Source organism: Artibeus jamaicensis, unplaced genomic scaffold (assembly GCF_021234435.1).
Source record: "Artibeus jamaicensis isolate MK-2021 breed Jamaican fruit bat unplaced genomic scaffold, CSHL_Jam_final contig_233, whole genome shotgun sequence".
NCBI classification, from domain to species: domain Eukaryota; kingdom Metazoa; phylum Chordata; class Mammalia; order Chiroptera; family Phyllostomidae; genus Artibeus; species Artibeus jamaicensis.
Window position 1 is genome coordinate 27614669 of NW_026521486.1, and position 23426 is coordinate 27638094.

Below are 23426 nucleotides of genomic sequence, written 5' to 3' on the forward strand. Positions count from 1 at the left end.
ACCAAGTTATTGTGATAAATGTTTTCTATCCATTTCTCAACGTTCACATTAAGTTCTGAAGTACTATTTTTCATTCTCATTTTCTAAATGAAGAATGAACTTGAGCTAAAGAGACTAGGTGCCATTTGTGTGTTATTTTGAAACTTAAAAATCATCTAGTGCCATGTACTGAACTGTTTCTTGTATCAGATAAAACCACAGACAGAAAATAAAAAGGGGGAAGAAAACAACATTCAATGAGCTCCCACTTCATATATTTTACAAACCTCCCCTCATTCCAACCTTAAAACAACACGTTGAGGTAGTTACTAGCTCTACCTCACAGAGCTAGATGGCAGCTTCAAATACATCACTTGTCTGAGTGATAACACAAGACACTAGAATTAGAACCAGGACTCAATCTCTGACCTGGCTGACTTCTATCACATTTTCTTTCCAGCAAGTTATGCTGCTAGTTTGACCAGAAGTTTTCAGTTCTTTTCATTCTGAGCACTTCAATAACATTCTTTATTTTATTCAACAATTTTCCTTAAAATAAGGTACTAAAAAAGGCTGGGGTAAAAATAGAAGGGAAGAGGATTTACTTTATGGAAAGGGATATTATGAAAATGGTGCCACTATTTTGAGAAATGGCTTTATTGCTTCATTAACATACTTTTCTCTGAAGAATGTAAAAAAAATCATCAGGTCTATACATACCATGTATTAAAACTACTTTTAATTAGAATGTTTTAAATGTATTAGTTAAGCTGAATCCAGCTTTGAGTAATAACTTTTCACTTATTAATGAGTACTTATTTGTATTACTTTAGTGGGTTTATTTTTTTACCAGAGTTGAGAGTTTCTAAATATAAAAGTGGATCAATTGAAGGCTTCATCCCTATGTAAACAGCATGTGATGCCCATAAATTTGCTGCTCTCATTTGCATTTTTCCATTATAATACATATGAAAGGGGCAAAGCAAGTAAGACTCCAATTTAGCTGGAATCTTCCAACAATAAAGTTGTGGTAAGAAAGGGAATGATTCAGAGAGAGAGGAAATTGTCCCACTGGGGATGGGTGTGGGGAGATCAGATCTTGAACTATTTCTCAGCAAGATTTCCATTAAATTTCACACACGCCATGAGGCATTTTAATTAAAATCTCCATATGTTTACTTACATATGAGTTTTCCTTCTTACATGTTATTATTTCCATGATTAACAGTAGACTTACAGATAGCTCATATAATGTTTAAAAGGCATATACTTTATCAGTGGAAGTTTTTGATTCAAAAGCATCCTGGGATGTACGTGACCAACCGAAGTAGGTTCAGGTACCTCCTCACTACTGCCACCACCTTGAAGACACTGTGGACGTCTAATGAAAACTGCAGGCAGCCGGGGCCAGTTTGCTCAGTGGGTTGGCGCCATCTTCCTGTACACCAAAAGGCTGCAGGTAGACTTCCAGTCGGTGTGTACGGGAGGCAACCTATCAACGTTTATCTCTCACACTGATGTGTGTGTGTGTGTGTGTGTGTCTCTGTCCGTCTCCCTGCATCCCTCTCCCTTCCTTCCTCCCTCCTTCCCTCCCTACCTTCTGTTCTCTAAATCAATAATAAAAAAATCCTCAGGTGAGGATTTAAAAAATTTTTTAACTGCAGCTAAATTTGTTTAATGTTTTGCAATAAGCTTTTTAAATTTTTGAATCATTCTAGATTTACAGAAAAGTAGTAAAGAAAATTCTACTCCACACCCCATTTCCTCATTCTTAACATCTTACGTTAGCATAACTGTCATGATGAATACACGAATATCCATATTTTTATTAGCTAAAGTGAATACTTAAAGCTGCTCAGTTTTGGTTTTTGAACCTAGTATTTTCCAGGATCCTATCCACAACACTACATTACATTTAGTCCTCATGCTCATTAGGATCCTCTAGATTGTGACCATTTCTTGACTCTTCTTCCTTTTATCAAAAGATGACTGTGTTACTTTCCTGGGGTCGCTATAACAAATTACTACAAACTAGGTAGGTTTGAAACAAGAGAAATTTATTCTTTCACAGTTCTTAAGGCTAGAAATCTGAAATCAAGGTGCTGGCAGAACGAAGCTCTCTCTGAAGGCTGTACAACAGGATCCTGCCTGGCCTCCTCTAGCTGATGGTTGCTAGCAATCTTGGCTTTCCTTGGCTGTGGATGCATCACTCCAGTCACTGCCTCTGCCTTCCCGTGGCCTCCTCTGTGTGTCCATGTGTGTCCAAATGTCCTTCTTCTTATAAAGACACCAGTCAGTAGGTTAGGGTCCACCCCAATCCAGTATGACCTTATCTTGACTGTATTTCATCTGCAAAGACCCTATCCAAATGAGGTCACAGTCACAGATATAGGGTGAGGGGAGGGGCTAAAATTTGAACACATCTGCATGGGGGACACAATTCATCCTGCAACAATGACTTTGATGGTTTTTGGAGGAGTACTGTACTTTGACATTCTATATAGGATGTATCTCAATAAGGGTCTATCTGATGTTTTTCTCTTGATTAGACTAGAGATACACGTTTTGGAGAGGAAGACCACAGAATATGTGCCATTCTCATCACATCTGTGATTAGCATGACCTACCACTGTTTATGCTAACTTTGGTCACCAGCTGAGGCAGCATTTGTCAAGCTTTTCCACTATCAAGTGACTTCCCACATCACCACTGGACAGGCCTCTTTGGAAGGAAGTCATTACATGTAGCCCACTCTTAACAAATGCAGAGTTCTGCTCCATCTCCTTGAGGAGAGGATATCTGCATAAATTACTCTGAATTCTTCTGTATCAGAAATTTATATATTCTCCACCATTTATATATTTATCCTGTGTTTTTTAAACCGAACTGAAGATATGAAAAAACAAAAAGCATGGTTAAGATTCATTAAACAGAAACTCTTGATTATTCATCCCCTGTAAAACTATCTCAGGCGGTTCAGAAAAGATCTGAGTTAAGTTTCGATTGTGTGCTGGATATAGGAGGGAGGGGAGGAGAAGAGAGAGCGGGGGAGAAAGAGTGAGAGCGCTCAGGGCATGACAGAGATCCCAGCCCTTAATGAAAAAACTTGGCTAACACCACCAAAAAATGATCAGAATTTTTAAAAGTAAACATTACCTAAGAAGTTCAGATCTTCACAGAAGCAAAAAGTTGTTGAGTACAGATTCTCAGAAGTGGTAAAAGAATATCACTATTGGCATTTTCTCCCAGGATAAGAATAAAAGTTCAACTTCTTCTGCCAATTGAGTTCTCATTCGAACACATTTCAGGGAATAAGAAGTAGAGAAAAACATCTCACCTACCCCAACCCCTCCCCACTGCCCAGTAATTTTTAAAAAAATCTCGACTTTTGTAAAATTAGCCTTAAGGGTTATTATTTGCTAATATTCTATGCACCTTAGTGTGAAGTTTCCAAAATTAAACTTTGTGTCACTAACTGGTGCAAACAAAAATCACTGAAGAATTTAGCATCACGTATGAGATATTTCTTATTACTAGATAGACTTTCCATAGGAGTGCAGAACGCTAAATTAGTAAAGCTGAACATATTTCACAAAGGCAAACAGATCAAGAGCTACCCAGGCCTGATGGAGCCCAGCCGGGTGGAAAGACAGGAAAACGTGTTCTAAAATTATCTGTATTAAAATAAAAACTCTTGAATTCAAATTTCATTATGATGTATTAAATGGCCTCTAAAAATAGTAAATCAGAAAACCTTGCAGGTACAGTGAGAGCTCTAACCCACAGAAGAGCTATAACATTTTAATATTTAACTACCCCATTGCCACATAACCATCTTCCTCTCTATTACCTTGAGCAAAGGACGTCAAGCAGTAAGCAAATACTGCAGGTGACTCACTCTGTCCTTTCAGTACAGTTCCTTAAGAGGATCAACGGTTTCCAAACTTATGACGTATTTTTATAAACGGTTACAACCCACAAAGTGAGATGTGTCACCTCTACACGGCTGCTGTACTGACTCCATCCCACTCTTCTAAATCATAAATACATCTCTCTAAGGTTAGTACAAGTAAAATGCTTAACTGCTAAAATATACAGGACTTTTCTCAGCAATACAGTTTTGTTTCAACGAAGGTTAAAGAAAGCCTTCTACTGTATTACAATACACATTCTTATATCACCCTTCCCAGATATTTTATTAAAAAAAAACACATTACACATCTCAACATCCTATGCCATACTACTTAAGCATGCGTTATTTTAATAAGAGGACAAGAACTATCATATCTTGTCAAGGATTATTATTTCAATTTGTTTGTTCTATTTGAGCAAGATACAGTTTTATAGATCTAGCATAATGGTTACATGGGAGCAGGTGTTTTGCTCCAATAGAATACTTTGTACACTGTGTTAGGTATCAGAGTGTATCAAGTTCAACATATATAACTTTATAAACCCAAGGAAAGTTCATGACTGGCAGTTAAGGTGAAACTTTCAAATCATTCTTAACTGCTCCTTATTCCTGTTATTCTAAACCATTTAACATTTTGTTGACAGAAATAAAAATGTACTCCTTTCACAATACCATCGTTCATGTACCTTTAAAAAGTAGAGGCAATCCTAAGGTGCTGTTAGAAAATAATGCAATGAAGAACTCAAAACAAGACAAAAACATCAACTCAACATTTGTTTGACTACAAAACACAACTGATTTTCAGTAGGTACTCCTACAAAGAAAACAATTCCCTGGCACTTCATCCAACTGACAGAAGATCTAGAACAAAAACTTTCTTGAAAACCTTCCCATCTTTCCATTTTTAGGAAAAAAGAAAAAGCGTATCTAGGAAAAGAGCACATTACAGACAATGTAAGAACAGCAGAGCATAAAGTTCAGTAGAAGCTAGATGGTGAGGGGGTTATGGGGGGCGTGGTTCCAGAGAACAAAATCTTCCTCAAAGGACTGAATCAATGCAGGCAAGATAAAGCTCTGTAGAAACGTATAGTGAGAAAGAGAGGCATCAAAAGGATCATTCATAGTACAAGGTGGCAAGAAGAGGGAATGCAAGGTGCATGCCCTCCGGCTTCAGGCTGTGAGGCAAAGCTGAGTGAGCCAGAAGGGAGAAGAGTGAAGACAAGAGACAGCTTGGTGCCTTTAGAAACCACCAGCAGTGCGGTTACTGAAGAATAACTTCAGAGTAGAAAGTGAGGAGGGATGAAGCAAGAGATAAAATGAGAATGCATAAAGTTACATTTATATCAAATTCTTAGACCGAAATTTAGTCTTTATGTATTATATCTGTGCAACTGCTAGTCATATATACTAAGACTACATTTGCTTTTTTATTCAACCTTTTGTATTTCTTAGATGCTGAGACACAAACTGCTATTATAACTCAGTATGTGAACTACTAATTGGCTGTGAGTGAAATGCTTCTAAAAATCATAAACAATACTGAGGGGGTATTATGTCCCTACATACAACTTCGAGCATCTCTTTCATTATTTTCTTAGAATAAATTCCCAAATTATAATTATAAAATGCTGGGTCATGGCTACCTGAAAATGCTGGCTCACTGCAACTTAAAATGATCTCACTCTCAACCCCTAGGTCATATATATATATATATGTTTATGTTTATATATAAAACATATTATATATGTTTATTATGTAAACATATATACAATAAACATATGTATATGTTTATTAATTTCATTCCTTTAGTCTCAACACAATGAAGTCTCCTTTCAATACATTTAAACACTATAAGTTTTATCTTTCAGCAGGCATCACTCCCCAGTCCCTATAATATATTCTGACTACTGACTACTCTCTAGGCCTCCTACAGTTTCATTGCAGATCCAAATTCAACATCATCCTGCTTGTTACCTTCACCTTTCTCCTGTCTTAGATCCTTGTCTCCCTCCTTCCTACTTTTACTTTTTTTATCTTTGGAGAGCATATACTTCAGGAACTTCATGAGAATATAAAAGGTAAGAATATAAAAAAGGTAATTTTACATGACTGAAAGGTGTTTACTGTACCTTCACAGATGATCACAGGAGTTTATCTTGGTATCTAATTCTATATTGCAAATTATATTTGTCCCAGAATTTTGAACTCATTGTTCTTGTCTTCAGTGTTGCTGCTGAGATATTAGTGCCATTTTGTTTCTCAATCTTTTATACAGAACTTTTTTAAAAATTTATTTATTTATCTTTAGAGGGGAAGGGAAGGAGAAAGGGAGAGAAACATCAATGTATGGTTGCCCTTTGCACAACCCCTGCTGGGAACTGGCCTGCAGGGAACCAGCCTGCAACCCAGGCATGTGCCCTGACTGGGAATTAAACCGCGATTGTCTGGTTCGCAGGCCTGCGCTCAATCCACTGAGCTACACCAGCCAGGGCTATACAGAACTTTTAAAAAATATTTTTATTTTATTGATTATGCCATTACATTTGTTCTATTTCCCCCCTCCATTCTCCTCCACCCTGCACATCTCCTCCCCCCCTTTAGTTCATGAACACAGTGCCTCAAGTTCTTTAGATTCTATATTTCCTCCATTCTTACCCTCCCCCCTATCTATTTTCTATCCACTGTCTATGCTACTTATTTTCTGTACCTTCTCCCCTCTTCTCCTTCTCCCACTCCCCTGTTGCTAACCTTCCACATGATCTTCATTTCTATGGTTCACTCCTGATCTAGCTGTCCTCTTCATTTGCTTTTGTTTTAGGTGTGGTTGTTAATAACTGTGAGTTTGCTGTCCTTTCACTGTTCATCTTTTTTACTTTCATTTTCTTAGATAAGTCTCTTTCACATTTCATATAATAAAGGCTTGGTGATGATGAACTCTTTGAACTTGACCTTATCTGAGAAGTGCTTTATCTGCCTTTCCATTCTAAATGAAAGCTTTGTTGGATAGAGCAATCTTGGATGTAGGTCCTTGCCTTTCATGACTTGGAATACTTTTTTCCAGCCCCTTCTTGCCTGTAAGGTCTCTTTTGAGAAATCAGCTGACAGTCTTATGGGAACTCCTTTGTAGGTGATTGTCCCCTTATCTCTTGCTGCTTCTAGGATTCTCTCTTTCATTTGAATCTTGGCTAATATAATGATGATGTGCCTTGGAGTGTTCCTTCTTGGGTCCAACTTCTTTGGGACTCTCTGAGCTTCCTGGATTTCCTGGAAGTCTATTTCCTTTGCCAGAATGGGGAAGTTCTCTTTTATAATTTGTTCAAATAAGTTTTCCACTTCTGGCTGTTCCTCTTCCCCTTCTGGTACCCCTATAATTCAGATGTTGGAGTGTTTAAAGATGTCATGGAGGTTCCTAAGCCTCTCCTCATTTTTTTGAATTCTTGTTTCTTCATATTTTTCTATTTGGTCATTTTTTCCTTCCTTCTGGTCTGCTCCCTTGATTTGAGTCCCAGTTTCCTTTCCATTACTATTGGTTTCTTGTGCATTTCCATTCATTTCAATTAGCTTAGCCTTCATATGTTCCTCTAATTTGTGACTAAAATCAACCAGTTCTGTGAGCATCCTGATCACCAGTGTTTTGAACTGTGCATCTGATAGTTTGGCTGTCTCTTCATCACTTAGATTTATTGGCTCTGGGGCTCTGAGTTGTTCTTGAGCCATGTTTTGATCTGTTCATGCCTGTTACATATGAGGAGCGGAGCCTCAGGTGTTCACCAGGGTGGGGCCACCCAGGTCGCTAGTTTGTGACGCTGTATGTGGGGGCGGGGTCAGAAAGGGAGCAATAGCGGTCCTCTCTGCTCGCCCAGTCCGCCTCAACACTCACCCGTGCCTATTTATCTGAGCGGAAATGTGCGAGCCCACTGCCCTGCGCCGTGGGGTCTCATTGCACGTCTCTTCACTGGTTTATCTGCATGCAAATGCTCGACTGCAGACAGCCAGCCACACCTCTTCCCTGTGTCCGCCTGTAGCTAGCCAGCACCTGGGATCCGTGCCCTCAGCTGCCTGTGCACCTCCCAGATCCGGGGATCTTCCCTGCCTGACCCACTCCGATGCTGGCTTCACCCTTCTCACCGGTTTAGCTGAGCATTTCGTTGTTTTTGGACTCCATATTGTCGATTTTCTGTGTGGTTTGATTGTGTTTATTGTTGTTAAAACTTTGTTGTTTTTAGATTTGGTTTCACAAGGACGTAAAGTGTTTCTACCTACGCCTCCATCTTGGCAGAAGTCCTATACAGAACTTTTTAAAAACTTTCTCTAGTCCTGGAGTTAGAGAATTTTCATTTTTCCCTGGTGTTCTGAAATTTCATCAATACACTGGTATAGATGTTTTATAAAACTTCAGTGGAGTAGGAACTTAATAGATTTTTCAACTTTGAAAATCACTGTCCTTAAAATCTAGGAAATCTTCTTGAGTTATTTCTTTGACAGCTTTTTCCACCACAATTTTCTTTTTCTAAAACATTCAACTGCTCAGAATAGGACCTCTTAAACTAAGTCTCTAGTATTTTTTCTTTTCTCTTTTGTTTTTCACTTCTTGGTAATTTTGTTCTATTTTCTGAGTGGCTTCCACAACTTTATTTTCAAAAAACATTTTAATTTTTTTATGTCTTCTCTCAATTTTCAATGTCTAGGAATACACTTTTGTTCCTTTTCTTATAACACCTATTCTTATTTCCTGATTGTTGTATATTGTTTTATCTGAGAATATAATGATAATATTTTAAAGTTTTTTTTCCCCTTCATTGTCTATTTCTGTCAATTTCCTTGTTTTCTGCTGGTCTGTTTTGGTCTCAGAATGTCTTCAAATGTCTGGTGATCATTGGTCACTACTCTCATTGAAGATGGAGCAATAAAAAGCTGATGAGGAAGTCTATGCAGATGGGTGTGCTTTGTGGCAATGCAGTTGGGCTGGGCTATCCCACTGGGGGACCTCCAACTATCAGGATCTACAGAGCTTTTGCATAGATTTCTCAGATTCTTCAAAGAAACATCTTCTAATTCCATACCTGGAGAACATGGACCTGACTACCAAAATCTTGGTGATGAGGAGAAGATGTGGGCTGGAGGTTTCTCACTGTGTAGTAACTATTTCATTTACTCTGTGCCTTGGTATTCCCCACTCAAGAGTTCCCAGTTCACATTCTTACAGAATAAACTTCCACTCTCACTGGAGCATGGGGAAGCATCTGGGATGCAAGTTCACTTCCATACTCTACCATCTAATCCTCCTGTTTCTGCCTCACCCTCACTGTTGAGCCTGACTGAGGTTCTGAAGTGAAAATCAGGTTGCTTCTCAATGTCTCTCTCTGGCAGCTTAGATTTCAACTTCTCGGGGCTCTGGGTAGGTTACAGTCATTCATGGGCTTTCCAGAGTCCCACTGCTTGCATTTTTAAAATCCTTTTACTAACTTTTATTTGGAGGGAGTAGAATGAATATATGGGCGTAATCTGCCCTTTTCTGTAATATATTTTCATTGTCTAAACATTGGCAAATATTTGTTAACGAAAAACTCAGGAGAAAAAAACCAAGTTACCTCTGATATGAACTTGAGAGGTAAAATTGGACTATGAAATAGGAGTACAAGTTTATACTAAAAATAAAAGTACCATAAGAGTCAAAGTAACACAAAAAATGAAGGAAATTTACCTTACATGAAGTCAGCTGATATTTTGGTAATAAATGTTTAATTACCTGTTGTTATTATAATAACAAAAACTGTTTTCAAATCCCAGAAAAGGGGGAAGGGGGAATACATTAGTGAGGCAATATCTCCAGCAATATCAGGCACTACAATTAATGCAAAATGCTTTAATTGTTTTTCTGGAGATTAAATCATAGCTTTAAATGCACAACTGCATTAGGTGCTTAAAATGGAGGTGATATTCCCAGCTAAACCAGGTGTCACTGTAATGAAAAAATGCTTTACTTGTTTTTCTATAAATTAAATCATAGCTTTAAAATCACAACAGTTATGTGCCTAAATGGAATCTGAAATTCACCTTCAGGTAAATAACAACTAATTTACTCATTTTAATTATGCAGAATTTTTTCCAAAGAGAAGCTTATTTACATGAATACAGGCAGGGACAAATTCTTTTTGAGCTACCCCAAAACAAAGATCAGAGGTATCTGTGCATTAGTCTTAAAGGTCAAGTTGCCAAAAAACACTGTGAACTTCCTCTTCTTAAGATGTCAGATATTTACATAGTCATAAAAATTAACAGAAGAGAAAAATTAAGTCTATTTTTCCGGGAACAGTGTCATCAGGTATTCACAATGGTCCAGCGTTTGACATACCTTCGGAGGCTGTCCTACAATACGGCCTCCAACAAAAGGAGGCTGTCCCGAACCCCTGGCAATAGAATTGTTTACCTTTATACCAAAAAGGTTGGGAAAGCACCAAAATCTGCATGTGGCGTGTGCACAGACCGACTTCGTAAAGTTCGTGCTGTGAGACCTAAAGTTCTGATGAGGTCGTCCAAAACAAAAAACAGGTCAGCAGGGCCTATGGTGGACCCGTGTGTGCTAAGTGTGTCCGTGACGGGATCAAGCGTGCTCTCCTTATTGAGGAGCAGAAAACTGTTGTGAAAGTACTGAAGGCACGAGCACAGAGTCAGAAAGCTAAATAAAAAAAAAAAAAAATGAAGCTTTTTTGAGTAATAAAAATAATTAAAAGGCTAAAAAAAATTTAGTCTAAGAGGAAAAAATTTTAATCTATTAAATTTCATATTCAAAAGACGGTAAATTTGAAGCTTTGATTATAGTACTGCCTTTTAAAAATGTTTGCCAAATTAAAACAATGGATATTCTCAGAAATAGTAGTCGAGTTCTTCCAAACCCTGAAATCATCCATGAACTGGGTAAATTTAGACAGACGTATCTGTTCACTATTGTAAAACTAATAATAATGCTCATTTATTAAGCATTTCAGTGTGTCAACCTCTCCACCAAGCACTTCACGTACATCATCTTATTAATTCTCACCACCCTACAAGGGTGGTGAGAATCCCCATCTGAATGAGGAATCCCAGACCTATAAAAGCTGTGAGGGGTAACCCAGTCACTACACCCATTCACACAGCGAAGACATGACCACAAGTCGTGCTCTTGTGTACTGTTGTACACTTTCCTTTCATGATAAATCCAGTATTTTGAAATCAGCTGGGAATATGTCAACACTGATGAATTAAAAGCCAAAATAAACTTTTTGGCTTTTAATGATGAGTATTCAAATAAAATTCACTCAGTGTTACTTGGTACCAGCCAATAAGAGTACTCATCTAGCCCTGGCTGGTGTAGCTCAGTGGACTGAGCGCGGGCCTGTGAACCAAGGGATCACAGTTCGATTCCCAGTCAGGGCACATGCCTGGGTTACAGGCCAGTTCCCAGCAGGGGATGCATGACATGCAACCATACATTGATGTTTCTCTCCCTCTCTCCTTCTCTTCCCCTCTAAAGATAAATAAATCTTAAAAAACAAAAGAGTACTCATTCTTTCACTCATTCTACAAGTAACCAATGTGTGATCATCAGTTCTCTAGATGAGCACTATCAAAAGTAACTTCCTTCAATGATGGAAATATACTGTATCATCACTGTTCAATTCAAGTGTTGAACACCTGAAGTGTGGCTAGAGCTACTGAGAAACTGAAATTCTAATTTTATTAAATATAAGTTAGTTTATATTTAGGTGCATAAAAACTGTGTACGGTTAATGGCCACAGTACTAGACAGAACAGCTCAAGATACCGAGAACACTTAACAAAATAGACATAGACATGTTCTTACTTTAATGGAGCTTACAATCTAGGGGGCCGCCAACATGAAATAAGGAAAATAATGAATATAATATTACAACTTCTGTCAACCGCCGAGAAGAAAGTATTTATAAGCACAAAAAGTTAGACTGAGGCAAGTCTAGCTATGAACTCCTAAAAGGTATGAGAGTGAATGATTCATTCTGAGAATGTTATTTCAGGATGTCCTCAATCAAAATCTAGCATAACTAGTGAACCATTGAAACAGAGTTTATGCATTTTTTTCAAAGTGCTTTCAGTATTTCAAGACTGACGCACAAAAACTGTTGAAGAGAAATTTATGCAAAAATAACTGAACAAAAATATTGTTCTCATCCAATTTTAGATAACAGTCTAAATTTAAATAAAAGAGAATAAGAAAGAAAAGAATAAAAAATAAAGCAGTAAAATCTATAAAATGCTAACTTCAGATACTTCAAGTTTAACAACCTGGATTCAATGAGAAATCGGAAAATGAGAGAAAAACAACTGAACTACTCATTCCACTTGGGCAGCAATGGGACGTTTTTTTAGAGGAACGTGTCCACTTCGGGGCCAGTACTAATTCATAAATCAAATAAGATTTTCTTGGGGGCCAAGAATTATATTCCCAGACTGAACACCTGGAATTGAAACAGAGCAAACACAACTCTCTACAGTGAATGAATAAGTGAGAAAAGTGTCTGGATCAGCCAGGGGCTGGGAGAATCACCAAAACCTCCATGTTCCTGGATCACATTGTGTGGATTTTTGTTCAGGAAGCTAAGATGGAGTTGTGTGGGTTAGTAGGATATTTGAGGTCAGAAGGAAGCGGAAATTTGAGGAGGGAATTATCACGGGGCTGGTAATGCCACATTTGCATTTCTTTCTTCCCATTGCCACAGTTCCCATCTCTAAGCACCTGGGAGAATGGTCTGTAAGCTGAGGTGGAAAACTGGAGGGAGAAGCATGATCTGATTTAATGATAAATGTGTTGCTCATAAGAACAAGTTGATTTTAGTATTTCTAAATAGCCGCCAAAATTAATTACAGCTCTTTATTAAATAAATTAGGTTTTGATTTAGTGAACATACCCACTGTCCCAATTTTAAGCCACCTGATTTTATAAAATCAATATTCTAAGTACTAACCTACTACTAGGACAGCCAGCAGTAGTGAAAGGAGGGAGAAGAGGAGGGAGCAGCAAGCAGCAGTAGCCAACATTTACATAACACTATGTTCTCCCCACTATTCTAAGGCACTAGGTATTATTTTAATTGTTACAATAAACTCATGAGGTAGGAACCCTCACTACCCTCTCTTTACAGATGAGTTAAACTAGGTATCAAGTTGAATAACATGCCCAATGTCAAAGAGCAAATAAGTAGCATATATGAAATCTAATCGCTCTGCCACACATAGGAAAGAAAATGGTTAAAAAGTTCTTTTTCACCCCAAATGACATAGTCACAAAGCATCTAGATTGAATTAAAGGTATTTCTTTCTTTTGCTATAAATTTATTAGACATGAGCATGCATGCATTTATTTAGAAAAGAACAATCTAGTTTTACTTATGAACAAGAAAGAAAAGAAACTGGATTTTGAAAGTTTATAAAGACAGGTGATAATCAGGACTATTAGAAGTAGTATCAAGATAAAAAGTCAAAAGCAGTGCTGAAATAAAGACAATGGAACTTAGAGTTTCAAAAGGATCACAGATTTCTAATGGTCAATGGCATCTCCTTGACTGTTCAGTTCAGCCCATGCCTACCACAGAATACTTACCTCTGGGAACAGATTCCAACCGCTTAAGGACAATTAAAAACACTAGACTTGACTCTTATATCCAACTGTGAAGCAACACGTGTTTTTACAAACAAGGGGATGTAAGAATTATTATGAAAGAGATATATCAAAAAAGCAAAAAAAGACAAACTTGTAGAGATTTTCCATTTTACCTCTATGTAAGAGAATACTACATAGTAGGTACTTTTCCTCCAACTTCTGTAGGAAATACACTCTCTCGGGAACTTCAACAAATCAACTTAAAAGTATACATTGCTTTTTCTAACAAAACCTTTTCTGGTGTTAGAGTTTGATGGGGGAAAGAGTTACCAGTTTTCCTCAAGCACCTAAGCTGTCAGCATAGCTTAAATCCAGCAACCTCTTTCAACAGTTTCAATATATTACACTTCAAGGGAGGAACAAGATCATTTCTGGTAATGTTTTTCCTATATTTGGTCTTATTTCTTCAAGTAGTTTTTAAAGTCCATACATTTGTGTTATAGAAGCAGCAAAAATCTATCAATGAAGAGTAACACCATTTTAAATGGTCTTTTGGTCTCTTAATAATCTAAACTGAAAAAAATTCAGTTTTATAGATAAAATTTGAAGCAATCTAATATTACGCCCTTCTAAAACGTAATTTTTTTATTCTTCCATTACTGAAATTCTATCAAAGTTTCCCAATGCCCTGTAGCTAACACCCCACAGACAACGCCCAATTGGAATGCACAGCACAGTACTCTCTTGCAAGCTGTCCCTTCACACCTGCCAAGTCTCCTCTCACCATCCTTGCCTTCTTGCCACCTCTCCTACTCCCTCCAGGACCTACCCCCCAGCCCCTCCCCTCGCTAACTATGCATCAGTCATACTGAAATGTTTTTCATACTCTTGCCTTAAAGGGACATCATCTATCTGAAATATCCTTTCACCCAAAAACCCCTCTGCCCCCTTCACCTGGTCAACTCCTATCAAACTTTAGATCTCAGTCTTGGGAGGCCCTTCCTGATTTCCCCACAGTAGGACAGATGCTGCTCTCACATATTCCCATAAAACTGGAGACTAACACCATGATGCCCTTATCATACTGTCGTAACTTCCTATTTTCTTGTTTGTATATAGGATTATGAGTTTCTCGAGGGCACGGGCTAAATAATTTTAATGAATACCAAGTGCTAAGCATAGCTCCTAATAAGAAGTAAGTTCTCAGTAAATATTTATTTAACAAATAAAAAAGTATCCCCTTAATTATTTTTTACTTGACTAAATTAAGATGGTTAACTTCAAATCTTACTAGGAAAAGACAGAATGAATGATCATAGACATGGATGAAAGGATGGTGATTGGCAGGGAGAGGCAGAAGAGCGTATGGGGGGATCAATGGTAATAGAAAAAATACAATAAAAATAATGTAAAAAAATGAAAAATTTAAAAAGAAAAGATAGAATGAGGCCCTGGCCAGGTAGCTCAGTTAGTTAGAGAGCGGTCTGTTGCAATATGCCGAGTTTGCGAGTTCAATCCCCAGTCAGGGCACATACAAGACATGACTAATGAATGCACAGATAAGTAGAACAACAAATCAATGTGTCCGTGTGTGTCTCTTTCTCATAAATAAAAATAAATAAATAAGAATGAAACAATGCTCTAAAAGCAAGAAAAACTTAGTATGAAATATTTCAACTAGCTGAAGAGTTAAAAACAGAAAACATTTAGCATCACTAGCCTCTAACAAGAGCCCTTAGGGAAAAGAGCAGGCAGTGTCGACTCAACTCCCCAAAAAGTCTCTCCAAGTCACTTCCACTCACTCTATAAAACAGACATCTCCATCTAGTTGTCTGCCGTCTTACCTGAACCCATCCACTTTCTGTGAGTGTGGAGAAAATATCATTGCTGGAACATCCTAGATGTTAACTTGATTTAGATTTGCTCTGAGTTTAAAAAGAATGCTGAATGCCGACATTAATACCATTCCTTGCTTTGTCAGTACTATTTCTCACTCTGTGCCCTTAAACTAGTGTCTCCCTTATCAGTACTGATTAGGCTAGAAACTAGGGTACTTCCAAGAGTTCTTTGAAGCTCCAAAGCATTAGCTCAGGGACATCAGGGACAAAGACCCACACATGAGCTCAGTGACTTGCTTCCTGTCATACCAATTTACCTATACAGACCACATGACAGAACAGAGCATAAGAGAAAGGCATCCTATTTTCTCATTTGTGTGGAGGGGAAGTTACATAAATACCTTTGACAATGGGCTCTCAGTTACCCTCATAAACTCCAAGCCTGCCTACAAATAAAGGTGTGGTGACAGGAGGGATTTTTTACTTTTCTTCCTTTACCATTTAGCTGGTAAGAATCCCTAGGAGTAGTACACAGCAGCGCACTCCAACTAGTTAGCTGGGGAGAAAAAGATGAATTTCCCTGCTCTCTCTCCCAAGAACTGAAGCTATTTCATTCAGGGATGCTAAAACAAAAATCTTCCCCAGGAAATAAGTGTTTGAATTTTATGAGACAGGAGGCAGTGTTTACAAGAGTGATGCTTTATCTCAACTACCACTGTTGTTGCTTCAAGAAAGGTCAACTTTGCCAAGAGTCACATAGCTGCTTCCTTGCCCATGAAAATAGGATGGGACAAAGTGGCATACCCTTGTAATGACTGGAGATGCCAAAACGAAAAAGCAGACTCCAAACAGGGCAAAGTATTCACAGCATGAATCACCACTACCCCAAAATTTTCCCTAAACATATTCAACTGACCTTGAGAATTGTACAGAGGCTCAATGACAATAATCTGCTGCTAGAAAAAGGACAGTCCTGGCCCTCAATGGTGTGGCTCAGTTGGACGGGCAAAATGTCACCCACAAACCAAAATGTCACCAATTCGATTCCCAGGTAGGGCACGTGCCTGGGTTGTGGGTTTGATCTTGGCTGGGACGCATGCAAGAAGCAACTGATCAATGTTTCTCTCTTACATCGATGTTTCCCTCCTTTTATTTATCCCTCCCTTCCCCTTTTTCTAAAAACAAATAAATAAAAATTTTAAGTCCTATTTGCTGCTCCCTAAGAGGGAGGTGGGCTAGCAAATTTGACCATAAGGCAATTTCCTAGCACCCAAAGACAACTTCCCTAGCTCTTAAAAAAATTAATAATATTTCTGCCAAGAAGGACAATACTTACTAGATGCTTTTTTTCAGAGCTACTAGAAACAATATGCCAATGCTTTCACTGTGGTACTGTGTCACAGTATGAAGAACATGCTATGAACACAGGCATGTTGAATGTAAATCCTGACTCTACTATCTCCCTGTGATTGTAGGCAAATCATATCCTCTCTAAGGCTCTCTCTACTCATCTGTAAAACTGAGAATATGATTGTCGGGTGGATTATATGCAAAGACACACACACATTAGTTAAGATCTATTATCTCCATCTATCAGTTCCTTTATGATTCACCCTAAACACCCTTCGAACTTGCAATTTTATACCTTACATCTATTAATTCCTCAATCACTAGCCCATTTTTAAAGTCTTCCCTAAATAACTCAATCTTAACAACATCTGGTCATTCAACAATTATTTATTATGTTTAGCATTTTTTAACATAGCTATGGAGAATCACTCTGAGTTATTCCTTTGTATCTCTAATGCAGTTCCAAGATTTGGCAAACTAGCACAGCATTTTGCAAAATAATTCCTGTGCTAAAGTCTTGCTATAGTTTTATAGGTGTGTGCTAAAGAAAGTTCATAGAATTTTAGTGACCAAAGTGGATATTACCAATGTAGATTTCCTCTAAAATTGACACAAATGGACACCTGACACACATGACTCTTACCTTAATCAAATTTGATGCAAAACTGAAACTAATTCAGAAATACAGAAATGAATTAATTTTTCAAATTTACTTAGTAGAATGTCTACAGTTTCAATTAGATAAGACCCCTTCAGTGTTAACTGAGTTGAAATATCAGTGAAAGGATTGCTCTTGATGTGGTCATGTATCAATAATAATTGTAACATCTGATCTGAAAAGCAGAACTTTTGGTAAAAGGACGCCTATTTATATCAAGGAGGTTCAGAACTGACTCAGAGGAAAAAGTATTATCCTCTGAGTCACTGAGACCAGTTCCTGAAACACCCAATGTTTTTCTTGGAAGGAAATCTAACAAGTGTCTAAACAATCATTAGACAAAATTGAAGTCTAGTGAAAAATGGACAAGAGACATATATCTTCCTAAACCTACCAATTTTAAAGTAGAGACCATCCCATAAACACATTATCTGGTCCTAAAAGGGAAAATTATAAATACAATCAGAATAGATAATCCAAGGTATAGGATAATGAATAAATCACTGACATATCCCTCATTATACCATAATCTTTTAATGATAAAGAAACAACTTTATGATTTTAACTTGCAAAATTAACTAATGTCTTTGGCTTCAAAACAGTCACTTTTTTTTCCCAAAGTAATTAACTTTTTTCTCTCTGAATTAACTGTGTGGCCAATATTTAATAATAATTTACAAAAACAGTAAACAACACAAGTGCTTGTACAAGCCAAACATTTTTATATATTCTTGGCACACATTAATTCAAATGGCAATCACAATACCTCTAAGAGATAGATACTATTATTATCTCAATTTTGCAGATAAGGAAACTGAGGCACAGAACCACCCTTACCCAATATTGTGAGACCTCAAACCCAAGGAGACCAATGGAGGAGCTCAAACTCCGTTTCTGCCGGTGTGACTGTCTGTGATGCCCTAGCCCTCACATTAGAATGCTCGTTAGAACTTAAACATACTTAGCACACAGAGACACATACACATGTACAATTACACATAAGTACTTATGTACACTTATAAACATTTACAAAATGTGTGCCAAAATTTACGTATGCCCTCATACATTAGTTTATTGATTCTAGTGTATTATATCAGTAGGATTTGGGTACAAATAATACCAAGCCTTTATAATCTACAAGAACAATTACTTAGATAAACGTTAAAACATTCCACTGTCCAGATACATTTACGTCAGTCTCACTTGTTTTTTAGTTCTAAAACACTGAAAATATCTCACAGAACTAGAAAAACACCAAAATGATTCTGCCCTGGACACAGGCCTTGGGGGAGAAAATAACACATAACATTTTCTTCTTCAAAATAACAAGCAATTAAACTGAACCTTACTGTTTGTTTCCTCTTGAGTAATCTACACTGGAAAGATTTCAAACACCCAACCCTCACAGCATTTTGCTTACAGTAGAAAAACCGTGATTTCATATGTTGAGTCAGCTAATAAGTGTTCACTTATATCTGTAACTGATTCAGAGAAACTAGTTTAAATATTAAGTGACTACATATTTTTCTAGCTGTAAATATTTAAAAAAGAAATTCCCAGTTAACTAATGATGCAGACTATGTACTTTGAAAGAAGCCACATTACTCTGACCTGCCTATTACTGAGGAGCAGTACTAAGAGAAGGGCAAAACCCTAAAGCAGCAGCCTAAGGAAATACAATATTCCCTGAGTTAATACCACTCTGGAGGCGCTGAAGATTCCGAGGTGCTCTTGGAAGCCTGCCTGTCTGCCCACTGTGATTTTAGGGCCAAGGCAGAGTATCCTGCTTCCTGAAAGTATATCACTTACCCAAACAACATACTGAATGAAATTCTACCACTGGAAATTAATTCATTCCCTTTTTGAATTAAGCATTTTCACCTAGGGACCACTTTCACACTACAAAAACTTCTAGGAATAATAATAGATTATGTCATTGACACGTAAGTATGAATTACCATATACTTTCTCCTAGGACAGAAGGGATCTGGGGTAATGTAAGGGCAGCCATGAAGTCAGTGTGGCCAGAAGTGTACGAAATCTGCATAGAAATGGAACAGTGGCAAGCTACTGAAGAAAATTAAATCAGCCCATTTGGTACTTCTGCCCATGATAAGATATACCCAATTGTTAGTAATTAGTGAAATTATGACAGGAATTTCAGCTTATCTATGGAATAATTCTTTAGTAGAAGCAAACGGCCTCAACAGTGAGCAAAACCACAGAGAAATTCATTATGTTTTTGTCTGCACCCCCAGGTGTGCTGCGCACAAAGGCATATGACAAGAACAGCATTTCTCTCCTCCGAGAGCACTCAGCTTAGACAGATATGCAGAGATGATTATGATGCGATTTAGCAAATGCTATTGTGATCCGAATGATGTACTACGAAAGCATCGACCTAGAGCAGCCGTTGGTAGGTCCCACATAAAAGGAAACTATGGACCCAGGTCTGGAGGACACAGGGGTGCCACCCAGTCCATGTGAGGGCAGTGGGAGGGCATGCCAGACACGGTCGAAGCTGGCACAGGAAGGGCGTCAGTTTCACAAAATGCTGTAGTGGGATATTTGGTGTGGCTGCAACACGAGGATGAAAAAGATGATGCGGCAAAGAAGAGCTTGACACCAGACTGTGAGGGGCCTGGTAGAGTATGTAAAGAAATTTGGACTTAATTTTTATAAAAGTGGAAAACTAGCAGTCATTACTATTTTTAATAAAATAATTATAGGGGCATTCTGGAGGGAAGACTAGATTAGAAAACAAAGTTAACTAATTTTTAGATAAATTTTATCTGTTTCATTCCTGTGAGAATCTTCCCAATCGTATTCCACTCTACATATTTTTTTGAAAAAACTAAGACTCCTCTATGGCACCCCCCCTAATTTTTTCAAACTGCTGAGTTCTCCAGAGAGAAACAGGAAGATAACTTAACCAATTTAAAAGGTGCCTACCAATAACCTATAAGGACACAACCTACATTTTTTTAGTTGTTACCTCAGATATCCAATCTATACAGAACTCCAACTATTACCCATCCCATTTTATTAAAGTTGACTTTAAAAATTGAGAGACTAAAAGAAGTGAAGGTTGGTTTTTGCCTGGTTTTCATTTAAAATACTCCTCTAATGGTGAGGCCACTGAGGAACATGGTAAGGCAGTTTCTCGAAACAATTCAGCATGGAATTACCATGTACTCCAGCAACTCCACTTCTGGGGCTACACCCAGCAGCACTGAAGGCAGGGTCTCTCACAGGTATCTGTACACTCATTTATTGGCAACATTATTCACAACAGCCAAAAAGTAGAAGCAACCTAACTGTATGTTGATGAATGAATGGATAAGCAATATGTAGTACACACGTACAGTGGAATATTATTCAGACTTTGAAAGGACGGATACTCTGACACATGATACAACATGGTTGAAGCTTGAAGCTAGGTTAAGTAAAGTAAGCCAGTCACAAAAGGGCGAATACTATATGATTCCACTGCACGTCTACCTAGAGTAATCAAATTCACAGACACAGAAAGTAGAACGGTGCTTTCCAGGGACTTGGGGGTGGGGAAATGGACATTTATTGTTTAACAGGCACGGAGTTTCCATTTGTGAAAATGCACAAGCTGTGAAGATGGACGGTAGTGATGGCTGCACAACAGTACCACCGAACTATACACTTAAAGGTGAATAAAATGGTAAATGTTGTGTTTGTGTATTTACCAAAACAGTAACTAAGAAGTGGATAAACTAGGAACACCTGCGAGTCCATCAGGTACAGGGACCTGATCTATAAGACGAACGCTGCATCTTACTGTAGCTGTCTCTATCATGTACCAAGGCTAAAAATTTCCAGGACAAACACACAAACTCATAAATTAAAGCCATCTTTATCATCCTTTGTGTATGCATACATGCATATATAAATATACAATGTGTATATATACTTTTTAATATGAATTAAATTACCACATACTCCACTTTAATAGAAATCAAGAGACACAATTCCTAATTTCCAAGAGCCATCAAACAAGCTGTTTTGGGGAAAAAAGAGCACTGGTTCAGTGTTTATCAATTCTGGACTCAGGGTCCAGTGCCAACATTATCTGAAAGTGCCTCTTACAGACGCCATTTCTCACTGATCCTTATTAGTCAAATGAAGCGGGGCCCTAAGTTCCACCTTCACACACCGATCTCCATCTCACAGTATACTGAGGGCATAAAATAAGACAATGCACACAGAAAATTACCGTGAAAATATAAAATGATTTGGAATAAATGTGTTCCTTTTCATAATGACAATATGAAAGCACTTATAAAATGGCTCAAATAATTTTAAAAAAATTCCTCTGCATTTTCCACTTCTTCAGTGAGCTTTTAAACAATCTAATAAGCATACAAGATTTCAGGAAAACGTGCACCAAACAAAATCAAATACATTAGTATTCCTAAGGAAGCACACACACATCCACACACAGAATATACATACATTCACTAAGACGGCTTCTGAGGTCAAACTTTTAAAGTGGTAAGAGAAGAAAAGACTTAGATCTTGCTTTTATAATTAATTAGTCCATTAAATTCCATAGCAAATATCAATAGGAATTACAAAAGAATGCTAACAAAAGTTGTTAAGACTTTAAAAGATTTAAAAAGCACAAGACACATCTCTAAATTTTCATTTTAAAAGTTATCATTAACTTGATGTCTTATGAAAAAATCAATTGTTAACTGCAATAGTTAAAATATCCTCTGTTCCTGGTAATGAGCCAAGTGACTCTGACAATAGCTGACTCAATAATTTTAACTTGAAAAAGAAACCATCAGAAAAATAACTAAGAGTTTTCTACATTCCAGTAGCACCTTATGGTATCAGCTGGGAGAAAGGAGTTGTCTTTTTCCCCCTCACTGAATAAACAAACAAAGAAAAGAAACCTCTTAACAAGCATTTAACCTCATATGCTAGACAATACTGTATGTATCACACTTTCTGTAAGGGAATAGATTCATGACAGCCAGTAAGAAAATTCCTCAAACTTCACATGAAACCCCAAACAATCGGATAGCGTTAAACTAAGCTCACTGAAGTTTAAGCATAAGTAAAGCATACACAAGTGTCATTAAATTCTTGAATGACCAACTCTATATGTGTTTTTACTACTTGTTGCCTATTCTTTTTTAATTCAAAAATTCATGTTCATGAATAACTGAAAGGTTTTCTTTCCTTCTGTCTCCAATTTCCATTTGACTTCCCACCTAAAGTTATCATCTCTCTTTCCTTAAATCTTGTAAACCCCCAATTTGCCTCAATTTTACGGTAAATACCTTGTAAAGTTATCTACTACAACTTTATTTCATATACTTGGCAAATATGCAACCCTGTCGCCATTCTCCTTCTACTTTATAAATTCCTTAATGCACCTAACCTATAAAAAAATTGTCTTAATTTAGAAGTTCCAATTTGATTATGAAGAAATAAGCCCCACAAATAGGAAGCATCTGAATATTTAACTTCTCACTGGAACCCCCGGCCTGATTCTCACGTGGTATTGGGTGGCTGGTGATCACCCAGCGAGATGGTGTGTTTTAGTACAGAACACCCCCACCCTCCACTGGTTATTTTTAGAACAGTGGCTATATTCATTCTATGTCAGATTTGTTGCTGACGTTGTAATAATGCAAATTCACCTTTCCCTCTCATATCCAGTTAAAGCAGTCTACATTCCTCTTTCCTAACTTCTCTGTGCAGACTGTCTCCAGGTCAAACTCCATTCAGACACCCTGACAGGAGCAGTTGCGGTTTGGGAAAGCTGGGCTGCAAGTAGCCTGCGGTAAGGAGGGAGAGCGACCAATTTGAGTTCTTAATATAATAAGGTAGGCTTCAGAAAGAAGGGTAGTATCCTTCATCCAAGGCAACCCTGTACTCGTAACTATACAATGAGCTGCAGAGTGAAATGTCCATTCATTCTTTATGAATTCAATGATCTTGTTGAGGACTTACTATGCGTCAGTGGGTACTGTACGTATGAAGTTGGATATACAATGATGAACAAAACACATGTAATTCCTGTCC

General features: G+C 37.6%; 1 protein-coding gene and 1 pseudogene across 8 annotated transcripts in view; one reads left to right on the top strand and one right to left on the bottom strand.

Annotated features, from left to right (window-relative positions):
• EPS8 (epidermal growth factor receptor pathway substrate 8) overlaps positions 1-23426 on the bottom strand; it is a 170444-nt gene that overhangs the window by 75965 nt on the left and 71053 nt on the right. Inside the window, exon 1 of one of the 8 annotated variants that reach the window (XM_053661549.1) lies at positions 21843-21861. The exons of the other annotated variants lie outside the window; for them this stretch is intronic. The gene's annotated coding sequence lies outside the window, so the exon portion shown is untranslated. Of the gene's footprint in view, positions 1-21842; positions 21862-23426 lie in introns of those variants that run through there. 8 annotated transcript variants of the gene reach the window in all.
• On the top strand, positions 10227-10579 carry LOC119042846 (60S ribosomal protein L34-like; annotated as a pseudogene).